Source organism: Palaemon carinicauda, chromosome 28 (genome assembly GCF_036898095.1).
Source record: "Palaemon carinicauda isolate YSFRI2023 chromosome 28, ASM3689809v2, whole genome shotgun sequence".
Classification (NCBI taxonomy): domain Eukaryota; kingdom Metazoa; phylum Arthropoda; class Malacostraca; order Decapoda; family Palaemonidae; genus Palaemon; species Palaemon carinicauda.
In genome coordinates, this window is record NC_090752.1 from 754134 (window position 1) to 767786 (window position 13653).

A 13653-nucleotide genomic window follows, 5' to 3' on the forward strand; every position below is an offset into this window, starting at 1 on the left:
ATATAAAGACACCAACTCCAGTTTCCTTCTTCAACGTTTGAAATTAAATCTTATAATTGCCAAATATGTTTTGTCTACCAAAAAGTTTAATTATTTCACGCACAAGTATGACTATTTTCTAAACCGGTCTTTCAGCTATTTCAAGACTATTTCACTAAAAGAGGAAATTTCTACATAAAGACACAACTCCAGTTTCCTTCTTCAACGTTTGAAATTAAATATTGTAATTGCGAAATATGTTTTGTCTACCAAAAAGTTTAATTTTTTCACACACAAGTATGACTATTTATAAACCCTTCTTTCAGCTATTTCAAGACTATTTCACCAAAAACGAAATTTCTACACAAAGACACATCTCGTTTTCATCTTCAACGTTTGAAACTAAATATTGAAATTCCAAAATATGTCTTGATTTCTAAAATATTAATTATTTCACACACAAGTATGACTATTTCTAAACCGTTCTTTCAGCTATTTCAAGACTATTTCACTAAAAGGAAATTTCTACATAAAGACACATGTCGTTTTCATCTTCAACGTTTGAAATTAGATATTGAAATTCCAAAATATGTCTTAATTTCTAAAATTTTTCAATTATTTCACGATATGTATGACTATTTTTAAGCCTTATTTCAGCTATTTCAAGACTATTTTACTAAAAGAAGAAATTGCTACATAAAAACACAACTCCAGTTTCCTTCTTCAACGTTTGAAATTAGATATTGAAATTCCAAAATGTCTTGATTACCAAAAATTTTAATTATTTCATCCCTAAGCATGACTATTTCTAAACCATTCTTTCAGCTATTTCAAGAATATTTCACTAAAAGAAGAAAATGCTACATAAAAACGCATCTCCAGTTTCCCTTCTTCACCTGTGTTTTTATAGCCGAGTCTTTTAGCTGTAGCCTACAACTATAAGATCATCGAAAGGCTTGGCTTCATGAGGACGTTGACTTCTGGAATATCTGTCGACCGAAAAGTGGGTTTTTATAGCCTTTTTTTTATAGTCTTGTACTCCTGTTTCACCCGAAAAAGGAGGTAGAGAGAGAGAGAGAGAGAGAGAGAGAGAGAGAGAGAGAGAAACTTCAAAGGGTTTGCTTTTATAAACAAGAGCTTCGAAATTTAATTCTAATAATTGTAAGAGAGAGAGAGAGAGAGAGAGAGAGAGAGAGAGAGAGAGATTATGGAATTTCAAAGGGTTTATAACAAGAGCTTCGACATATATAATTCTAATAATTCAGAGAGAGAGAGAGAGAGAGAGAGAGAGAGAGAGAGAGAGAGAGAGATTATGGAATTTCAAAGGGCTTTATAGCAAGAGCTTCAAACTATTTAACTTGAATAATTCAGCGAAGATTCAAGATAAGTTTCACAATTTTTTACGGAATGACATTTGTATCGTGTTTCGCTTTACGTTATAAATTAATTCCTTCACACCCAATTAAAGCTTATTTCATCCCCTCGTGATTTATTACCCAGTAATTAACTCAGTTTATCAAGACCGCAAATTGCTGCTTTATATAAAATCTAAATTGGCAACTCCTCTTTCAAGAAATTAGCGAACTGAGAACGGAACCAAGAATGTGCAGACTTTTGATAACAGTTGAAGCAAGAATGTCATGGGATTAATCATTATTATTATTATTATTATTATTATTATTATTATTATTATTATTATCTGTACTTTCATAGTGTGTTGTGATATATTAAAGATGAATTGTGAATGATATGGTCTTCATCACCTTCCTAATGATAATGTGTCCTTTTCCCAGTTACTAGCGGATTGTTCAAATGAAGAGAAAAAGATAATAAGGACAATAGAAAAAGTTAATGACAAAATTAACGCCACTGAGGCAGCAATCACTTTCAATAAAACCTGCTTAAAAGAGGGTCTACTCCCGAAATATTATTATTATTATTATTATTATTATTATTATTATTATTATTACTTGCCAATCTACAACCCTAGTTGGAAAAGCAGGATGCTATAAGCCCAGGGGCCCAACAAGGAAAATAGCCCAGTGAGGAAAGGAAACTAGGAAAAATAAAACATTCTAAGAATAATAACATTAAAATAAATATTTGCTTTATAAACTATAAAATCTTTAACAAAACAAGAGGAAGAGAAATTAGATAGAATAGTGTGTTCAAGTGTACCCTCAAGCAATTTACGTCAAAATATATGCCATTATTATCGTGCGTTGATGTGGAACATTATTGTAAATGAAAATTATTAATACAAAATTGAAACAAAAACACAAAATACGATATCACACAACTGAAAACATTAATTAGTTGAAGTGATTATCAATCATGCAATTAGCAAAATATGTAAATGACTAAGTTTATAATACAGTATATAGTATCGGACATGATATGAAATCGATTGATAGTTATGCAGTGTAATTAAGCTTAAAATACAGCATATTTCTGTTTCTGTAATTCCTTTAGAAAAATTCAAAGTCTGAGAAAGTATTTTGTTTCCTTAGCCTTTTATTTCGTAATTATTTCCCCCAAATCTTACCAATGTAACAGAAACGCCTTTATATCACAAGAAAAAAAAAAACCCTGGAAAATTAGTAATGTTTTTCACTATTTCTAAGCTTAATGAGAACCAGCACCAATCCTGAACACATCTATGGAAGGCTATTTCGTTTCCTTAGTCTTTAATTTCGTAATTATTTCCCTAAAATCTTACCAATGTAACTGAAACGCCTTAATATCACAAGAAAAAAAGTTTATTAAACCTAGGAAAGTAGTATTGTTTCTTACTATTTCTAAGCTTAATGAGACCCAGCACCACTCCTGACCACATCTATGGAAGGAAATTTTGTTTTTTTTATCATTTTATTTAGTAATTATTTCCCCAAAATCTTACCAATATAACAGAAACACTTTAATATCACACGAAACAAAGCCTATTAAACCCGAGATAGCAGTAATGTTTCTCACAATTTCTAAGCTTAATGAGAACCAGCACCAATTCTGACCACATCTATGGAAGGCTAATTTGTATTTTTAGTCTTTTATTTCGTAATTATTTCCCCCAAATCTTACCAATGTAACAGAAACACCTTATTATCACAAGAAAAAAAAAGTTTATCAAACCTAGGAAAGTAGTATTGTTTCTCACTATTTCTCAGCTTAATGAGACCCAGCACCAATCTTGACCACATCTATGGAAGGCTATGGTTCGGATCTCTGGCTCCGTCTTTCTAAGACCGCCTGGAAGCGAAGGCTTAAGTCCGACTTGACCTTGAGGAGAAGAAGAGGAATTTTATGTCTCCCCCCTGAGGCTATCTTCCTCAATCCTTCCCATAATCTTCTTCGCCCAAAACGCCGGCTTTTGTGTAGGCCTAAGAAAGGGTTGATTTGGGGTAGCTACTAAAGTATAACCATGGGAAGACCGCATTCATTCTCTCTCTCTCTCTCTCTCTCTCTCTCTCTCTCTCTCCTGGCTATATTCGTAGTTATTCAACCAATGTTTTTTCATGCCTGTTAATGTTATTTACCTGTCTTCTTTCCAATGTATAGTATTTAGGCAATTTCATGATTATCTCTCTCTCTCTCTCTCTCTCTCTCTCTCTCTCTCTGGCTATATTTGTAATTATTCAACCAATTCTTTTCCATGCCTGTTAATGTTAATTACCTCCGTCTTCTTTCTACTCTACTGTATTTAGGGAGTTCCATTATTCTCTCTCTCTCTCTCTCTCTCTCTCTCTCTCTCTCTCAGGATAAAAAGGGCAATTTCTTCAGGGATCTCGGTGACTACTATATAGTTCGGGCAAATAGTTAGATTTAGAATTAAACGTTTTCAATTTTTTTTATAATATTGTTCTGCAAGTTGATGTTCTTTGTTTTGACTGGCGAATATTTGTATAATTTGAAAAGAATAATTTCAGAAACAAGAATGAGGAAATACATATATAATTTCTTTTTCTTTAAACAACTTGAAATGATTATTCGCCAATATCAAAATGATTTGATATTATCAACATTATTATTACTAGTTTAACTAACACTTTTTCTAATTAGCAATTTTGTGACCATTAATTGTTTGGACAGAAAACTAGATATTTTGTAGCTTTATTGATATTATCATGACTTAATTAACAGTCTCTCACGTTTTTAGTATTAGATAGTTATTTATATATATATATATATATATATATATATATACATATATATATATATCATTTTCCTATATCTTGCCCCTTTACTGATTCGTAAACAAGATAATATTTTTTTTTCCAAGATGTTATTATGTATTACTGTTTTCCGACCTGACTTAAATGGCATTACCTTAGAACATGTCTCTCTCTCTCTCTCTCTCTCTCTCTCTCATTACCCTAGGACATCTCTCTCTCTCTCTCTCTCTCTCTCTCTCTCTCTGAGAATATGTCACTGTTCCTTCTATAGGGCATGGCTCTCTCTCTCTCTCTCTCTCTCTCTCTCTCTCTCTCCTCATTCCAATAAAGGAGTGTTACGCCAATTGGTCACTTTGAATTAAACCATCCTTATACCAGCACGGGCTCTTGCCTAAAAAAAATTTATGGTTGATTTCTGGATTCAGCTCAACACACAGAAACAGCTGTCACCCATGATCTTTCGTGAATTATCAGAAGCAGAGAGAGAGAGAGAGAGAGAGAGAGAGAGAGAGAGAGAGAGAGAGTATGCGGTTTCGAAGCATCCGTAGTATACCTTTATTTACAACACAACGTCACTGATCGAATCTAAAGTTGACTTTCGAGAGTGTAAACTTGGAACATATGGCCAGATAGGCAACCGACCCCTCTACTAATTAACCTCCCTACCTCTCTCCCTCCCTCCCCTCCCCCTCTCTCTACTCCCTCCCCCTCTAACCACGAAGGTCAGCATCATCAACAACCCTCTACAACCATCTACAACCGTCTACAACCTCGTTTGCTTCACCGAGAGGCAAATGACGATCTCAATTAAGTATGAAGTAACAATCGACTCTTCTCCACTCTCGCTTTCTTCTACGGTCGTGACAAGATGAATAACGCGCATGCGTCAAGCGGTGTCTGAGACCAATTATCTTCAGGCGGTCCACTTGCCATTACGGTAGGGGTGGTCCTCCACGCTGGTCCACTACTGGACCGAAAGCGGGCCTGGAGCCTGGAGGAGTCCTTTGACTCCTTTCACTTTTCACTCGCGCGGGTTAAGGTCCTGCAGTAGCGTGTTTTAGACGGGCGTCTGAGGAAACTGGTTTGCAGGGGTCAGTGTGTTCATAACTGAAAGATCTATTTTAACGTTGTTACTGTTCTTAAAGGTTTAAAGGCCGTTCATGAATGGCAGAGGCAAGGGACATTGACATTGCCCTATCAAGCAGGACAATGCCCTAGAGACTGACCATATATGATTAGCGCCCATGCTCTCTCTCCACCAAAGCTAGGACCAGGGAGGGCGAGGCAATAGCTGTTCTTAAAGGTTTAAAGGCCGCTCATGAATGGCAGAGGCAAGGGACAGTGACATTGCCATATCAAGCAGGACAATGCCCTAGAGACTGACCATTTTCAAAGGTTTAAAGGCCGCTCATGAATGGCAGAGGCAAGGGACAGTGACATTGCCATATCGAGCAGGACAATGCTCTAGAGACTGACCATTCTTAAAGGTTTAAAGGCCGCTCATGAATGGCAGAGACAAGGGACAGTGATATTTCTCTATCAAGCAGGACAATGGCCTAGAGACTGACCATTCTTAAAGGTTTAAAGGCCACTCATGAATGGCAGAGACAAGGGACAGTGACAATTCTCTATCAAGCAGGACAATGCCCTAGCGACTGACCATTTTTAAAGGTTTAAAGGCCGCTCATGAATGGCAGAGGCAAGAGACAGTGACATTTCTCTATCAAGCAGGACAATGCCATAGACTGGCCATTTTTAAAGGTTTAAAGGCCGCTCATGAATGGCAGAGGCAAGGGACAGTGACACTGCCATATCAAGCAGGACAATGCCCTAGAGACTGACCATATATTATATGATCAGTGCTCAAGCCCTCTCTTCACTCAAGCTAGGACCAGGGAGGGCCAGGCAATAGCTGTTCTTAAAGGTTTAAAGGCCGCTCATGAATGGCAGAGGCAAGGGACAGTGACATTGCCATATCAAGCAGGACAATGCCCTAGAGACTGACCATTCTTTAAGGTTTAAAGGCCGCTCATGAATGGCAGAGGTAAGGGACAGTGATATTGCCCTATCAAGCAGGACAATGCCCTAGAGACTGACCATTTTTAAAGGTTTAAAGGCCACTCATGAATGGCAGAGGCAAGGGACAGTGACATTGCCCTATCAAACAGGACAATGCCCTAGAGACTGATCATATATTATATGATCAGCGTCCAAGCCCTCTCTCCACCCAAGCTAGGACCAGAGAGGGCCAGGCAATGGCTGCTGGTGACTCAACAGATAGACCTATAGCTACCCCAAACCCTCCAACCTTAGCTCACAAGGACGGTAAGATTGCAGCTCTAAAGGAACTAACGAGTCTGAGCCGGACTCGAACCCCGTCTGGCAAACACAAGGCAGAGACGTTACCAATCAGGCCACAATTAATTGTTCATTACTTCTCCTGTAGTTAATTTATTTCTTTATTTCCTTTCCTCACTGGTTATTTTTTCCTCTTGGAGCCGTTGGGCTTATAGCATACCGCTCTTCCAACTGGGGTTGTAGCTTGGCTAGTAATAATCAATAATGATGTTACACACACAACTATATATATATATATATATATATATCCCTTCCTGAGTGAGGATACCTTAAATTGGTAAAAGGGTTTGTGTATCTTCATTATCAGCAAAGCTGTACTAGTCAGGGACCCCCATACTAAGTTGGTTTGCTGTGAGCGATCAAACAAAATTCTCCCACCATCACCAATCCGCACTGGCTAGCATGGTGATGAAAGCTAGCCAAACCCCAGACACTGAATAGAGACATCTGATGTCTTTGTCCTGCAGTGGACTAGAAACGGCTGCATTTGGTGTTGTTGTTGTTGTTGGTTGTTTTTATATATATATATATATATATATACACAGTATATATATATATATATACAGTATATATATATATATATATATATACAGTATATATATATATATATATACCATGCATGTATGCGTATTCTGTACCTGCTTAATAATGAGACTCATAAAATGAGGCACAAAGATGATCTTGCTTTGTATGTAAAAGCATACCGATTGCTGGACACAGATTACTGACTACCCAATTACAAACCAGAACACAGACTCAGCTGATACTGGGTTTTAAGATCACCTCTCTCCTCGTGAATAAAACAGAGGACTGTGTGCGCGGGTTCAAAGGTCAGTAATTAAAATGTAAGGTCAAATTAATGAAGCTGGAGTTACGAAATGAATTACATGATTGCAATAACTAGGTGTGGCCATTTATGTTTAAAACATAATCGAATGTGAAAGAACTAATGAAATAAGCTACATAGTTGAAAATTTGCATTAAAAAAGCGGTAAATGCCTGGCAACATTCATTCCAGGGACATTTATTCCAGGATTTTTACCGTTTTAAAAACGGATATATTGACGTAAAGGATAGATATTATGATCACCACACCCGTAAAAGATAATAAAAAAGTGAGGTAAAATTACGGTCATCTGTATTTTACTGAAATACGGTTAAAATTACGGGTTTTTCTAAATGTAATACACTAACAGTAATGCTTCCTCTTCAATACATTTTACAACAATATAATCTCCTGACTCTCTTAATATTGAAACATATATCTATCAATAAACTAGTGTGCGCGACCCGTCAAAAATTACGGCTAAATATTTACATATGCACATACACCACTCGCACAGATTCAAACATTCTCTCCCCCTTTTGGAGCCCTTGGGCTTATAGCATCCTGCTTTTCCAACTAGGGTTGTAGCTTAGCGAGTAATAATACTAAAAATAAATAGTTAATTGCCTCTATATGCTTCACGACCTTAACCTTTACTGTATCACCTCTTGCAATATCAACTTCTGAGAAAAAAAAAAGAGAGAGAGAGAGAGAGAGAGAGAGAGAGAGAGAGAGAGAGAGAGAGAGTTGCCTAAAAAGAGTTGTAAAAGATAGGGTTAAGTTTAAGCTTTCAAATAGAGAAGGTATTTCGAGAGAGAGAGAGAGAGAGAGAGAGAGAGAGAGAGAGGAAAAATAAATGAAAAATGTCCTTCCCTCTTCTTACTTCCGAACTTTCATATCCAGTCATACATACGTACGTGCACATTTTAATATTTCTCTGCTGAATTAGACTGATAATTGGAACATGTTTTCTGAGAGATCTGTGCAGGCGCACGTAGTTCTCTTGCTTGAGGGTACACTCTGGCTGACCATTTTATCTTATTCCTCTTCCTCTTGTTTTTAAAAAAATTTTTATAGTTATATAGTAAAGATATATCTTAAAATTATTACTGTTTTTAGAATATTCTATTCGAATTGTTCATTACTTCACTTGTAATTTATTTATTTCCTTATTTCCTTTCCTCACTGGGTTATATTTCCCTATTGGAGCTCTTGGGCTTACGGCATCCTGCTTTTTAAACAAGGGTTGTAGCTTAGATTATAATAATGATAATAATAATAATAATAATAATAATAATAATAATAATAATAATAAAAACAACAACAACATCAATAACAACAATAATAATGATAATAATAATAAGATTAACAACAACAACAACAGCAACAACAACAACAACAATAATAACAGTAATAAAAAAATAATAATAACAACACCAATAATAATAATAATAATATAAATAATAATAATAATAATAATAATAACAATAACAACAACAACAAAAAACAATAATAATAATAACAATAATAATAATAATAATAATAATAATAATAATAATAATAATGCAACTGCAGACACAAATCGTAGAAAACACGAATAAAAAGAAAATGAAAAAAAAACACAAAAAAAAACCGAGAGTATATTCCCAAGACCTTGCAAGTCTTATCTATCCTTGCCTCTCATACGTACCAATATCATTTAGAAAAGATGTATATGATAACAACTTCCTGTTAGTAGAAATAAGTATGATTCTTATATCAGGTAATTGGCCAGGAATAATGAGTACAAGGTGGGCGTGGCCTATAAATGGCCTTCACTTTAACTGCATTTCGATCAGAGAGAGAGAGAGAGAGAGAGAGAGAGAGAGAGAGAGAGAGAGAGATAGGGTTAATTTTAAGCTTTCAAATAGAGGGGGTATTTCAAGAGAGAGAGAGAGAGAGATGCAAAAGATAGGGTTAAATTTAAGCTTTCAAATAGAGAAGGTATTGAGAGAGAGAGAGAGAGAGAGAGAGAGAGAGAGAGAGAGATATGCATAATAAGAGTTGCAAAAGATAGGGTTAAATTTAAGCTTTCAAATAGAGAGAGAGAGAGAGAGAGAGAGAGAGAGAGAGAGAGAGAGAGAGAGAGAGAGTTGCCTAACAAGAGTTGCAAAAGATAGGGTTAAATTTAAGTTTTCAAATAGAGAAGGTATTTCAAGAGAGAGAGAGAGAGAGAGAGAGAGAGAGAGAGAGAGAGAGAGAGGTTACTAGGGCAGTTGGTTGGGTATGTTGTTGTCATAGCATATTAAATAAGGTATTTGGGCACGGCTAGTTAACTCCGCCAACGAAACTGGAAGGAGGTTATGTTTTACCTCCTGTTTGTGATAGTTTGTGTGAGTGTGTGTTTGTTTGTGAACAGATTCCTGGACACAATTTTAATCATAGGATAATGAAACTTGCAGAGATAAACTGTTATGTAAAAAGATGGAAATGATTAGATTTTGGAAGGTCAAGGTCAAAGGTCAAGGTCACGGTCAAGCAAAATGTCCAATTTATGTAATCAGCCATAAGTTTGGACATCGTTGTCACTGAGACTTCAAACATGACTCATATTTGAGTGAATGAAAATACACGCCAATTAATACAAGTTAAGGTCAAATGTCAAGGTCAAGGTCGAATAAAAGGTCAAAATAAGCTGCCGTGGCGGAGGTCTGCGCTCTACTGAGTGCCCCTCTAATCTAATTTATTGTGTTAGGAATAAGGTCAATGATATCGGTAGATATTCAGGGCTTTCCTTTACTCTCATGAATTACTGTGATTCATATAAGATATTATTATTATTATTACTAGCCAAGCTACAACCCTAGTTGGAAAAGCAGGATGCTATAAGCCCAAGGGGTCCAAGAGGGTAAAAATAGCCCCTCTAGTTTTCGATGGAAATACCTTTAACATTATGGGCGAGTTTTTGTTTACCAGATGGTAAAAAGTTGTTCTATTATGGATTTTTTTTTTTTTTTTTTTTTTTATAAGGGCTTAACTTCATTTGCAGTTAAAAGTACGAGTAAAATATGGTTCAAGGACTTTAGAGGGTGACTAATATAAAACACAAGACCTATTATGGATTTCATTTGGTATCAGGACTTAATTAACTTCATTTGCAGTTGAAAGTATGAATAAAATATGGTTCAAGGACTTTAGAGGGTGACTAATATAAAACACAAGACCTATTATGGATTTCATTTGGTATCAGGACTTAATTAACTTCATTTGCAGTTGAAAGTATGAATAAAATATGGTTCAAGGACTTTAGAGGGTGACTAATATAAAACACAAGACCTATTATGGATTTCATTTGGTATCAGGACTTAATTAACTTCATTTGCAGTTAAATGTATGAGTAAAATATGGGTCAAGGACTTTAGAGGGTGACTAATATAAATCACAACACCCGCAAATCTCGTTTAATTTTTGAAGTTGGTAATTAACGAAACATTTAATATTACTGTCCATCTATTATCTATCATCCTCATTACATGTCCTGCCCATGTCCATTTCTATTTCTTACAAGTTGTTAGAATATACAGATTAGCTCGTTGCATCACCCGGATATACGGATATATATTATTCACAAGAGAATAACATCTGAGAGGCCGCGCGCCTATATATATATATATATATATATATGTATATATATATATATATATGTATGTATATATATATACATATATATATGTATATTTATACATATATATATATATATATATATATATATATCTATATATATATATATATATATAAAACAGATTAGCCCGTTGCACCACCCGGATATATATTATTCACAAGAGAATAACATCTGAGAGGCCGCGTGCCTATTGAAAAAACAAAAACAAAAACAGAATCCGGCCAGAAGAATGTAACCAAGACATACTGTAAAAATGTTTCTAGTCTTTATAGCTTCTTCTTCTTTTTTTTCTTTTTTTTTTTACTACCAGGATCCGGAATCAGTTCTGGTATTCCAAATACGTCACTGTTCTGACAGAAGAGATATTGATGTTTCTGTACATACGGATGTGTGTGTTTATAAATGCGTGTACATGTACATTTCATAATCATAATAATTGACAGTTTTTTTATTATTATTATTATTATCATTATTATTATCATCATCATTAATATTATCATTACTTGCTAAGCTACAACCCTAGTTGGAAAAGCAGGATGCTATAAGCCAGGTGGCTCCAACAGGGAAAATAGCCCAGTAAGGAAAGGAAACAAGGAAAAATAAAATATTTCAAGAACGGTAACATTAAAATAAATATTTCATATATAAACTATAAAGACTAACAAAACAAGTGGAAGAGAAATAAGATAGAATATTGTGCCCGAGTATACCCTCAAGCAAGAGAACTTTAACCCAAGACAGTGGAAGACCATGATACAGAGACTATGGCACTACCCAAGACTATAGAACAGTGGTTTGATTCTGGTATTACAGACTTGCTTGCTGTATATATATTAATATATTTATTTTCATGTGGTATGTGTATATGTGCAAATACTTTAGAATTTTATATGTGCATTGACTTAGAAAACTAAGGAGTGTATGTTGATAATAACCCAGTTTGAGTTAGAAAACTAAGGAGTGTATGTTGATAATAACCCAGTTTGAGTTAGAAAACCAAGGATTGTAAGTTGATAATAGCCCAGTTTGACTTATAAAACTAGGAAGTGTATGTTGATAATAGCCCAGTTTGACTTAGAAAACTAGGGAGTGTATGTTGATAATAACCCAGTTTGACTTAGAAAATTATGGAGTGTATGTTGATAATAACCCAGTTTCACTTATAAAATAGGGAGTATATGTTGATAATAGCCCAGTTTGACTTAGAAAATAGGAAGTATATGTTGATAATAGCCCAGTTTGACTTAGAAAACTAGGGAGTTTATGTTAATAAAAACCCAGTGTGATTTACAAAACTAGGGAGAGTATGTTGATAATAACACACTATCACTTAGAAAACTAGGGAGTGTATGTTGATAATAGTCCTGTTTGACTTAGAAAATTAAAGACAGTATGTTGATAACAACTCAGTTTGACTTAGAAAACTAGGAAGTATGTGTTGATAATAACACAGTTTGATTTAGAAAACTATGGAGTGTAAGTTGATAACATCTCAGTTTGATTTAGAAAACTATGGAGTGTAAGTTGATAACATCTCAGTTTGATTTAGAAAACTATGGAGTGTAAGTTGATAACATCTCAGTTTGATTTAGAAAACTATGGAGTGTAAGTTGATAACATCTCAGTTTGATTTAGAAAACTAGGAAGTTGGGTTGATAATAGCCCAGTTTGACTTAGAAAATTAAGGAGTGTATGTTGATAACTACTCAGTTTGATTTAGAAAACTAGGAAGTATGTGTTGATAAAAACACATTTTGATTTAGAAAACTATGTAGTGTAAGGTGATAACAACTCAGTTTGATTTAGAAAACTAGGAAGTATGTGTTGATAATAGCCCAGTTTGACTTAGAAAATTAAGGAGTGTATGTTGATAATAACCCAGTTTGACTTCGAAAACTAGGGAGTGTATGTTGATAATAACCCAGTTTGACTTAGAAATCTGGCGACTGTATGGATACGTCAAGCAGTACTGCACACAGAAAACTTCACAACTGTATATGCAATACTGGTAAATATGCTAAGGAAATAAAGTATGAGAATCAAAGGTAAGAGAGGTGACGAGAAAAAGAGAGCTACTCTAATACTAGGTAATGGTGGGAACATTGACTCGCTACATAACTAACACACGACTGACCGGAGTCTTATGTCACAGTCAGCAATTTTCTCAATCCACTTTCTCCTGGACATTCCTCGTAGGGTACAGTTGGCTTCGTTAATACCGGTACAGTTTATTGGAACTGAAGGAGACGTTTGACAGGCAATGCTATTTAACAAAGGCGAAGCCGTTGGCAACGCTGCCTGTAAAAAAAAAAAAAAAAAAAAAAAAAAAAAAACCTGAGCTTGTATGCACGTAATCAGAAATATTATTTTTTCTACTAATTTTATGAAGTCCTGGATAGAATATTATAGTTATTTGTTTAACAGAACGCCGTAAAAATTAATAAATATACTTTTGATCACGTGTTTGCAAGCTTAGCCACCTTGTTCTAAAGGCAGCGTTGCCAACAGTTTCTCATTCGCTAAATACAACGTTACTGCTACAATATGAAGATGTAAGGCTTTTCTTTAGCTTCTAAAGACCATTGTTCTCTAGACTAGGGTAGTGCCATAGCCTCTGTACCATGGTCTTCCACTGTCTAAGGTTAGAGTTCTCTTGCTTG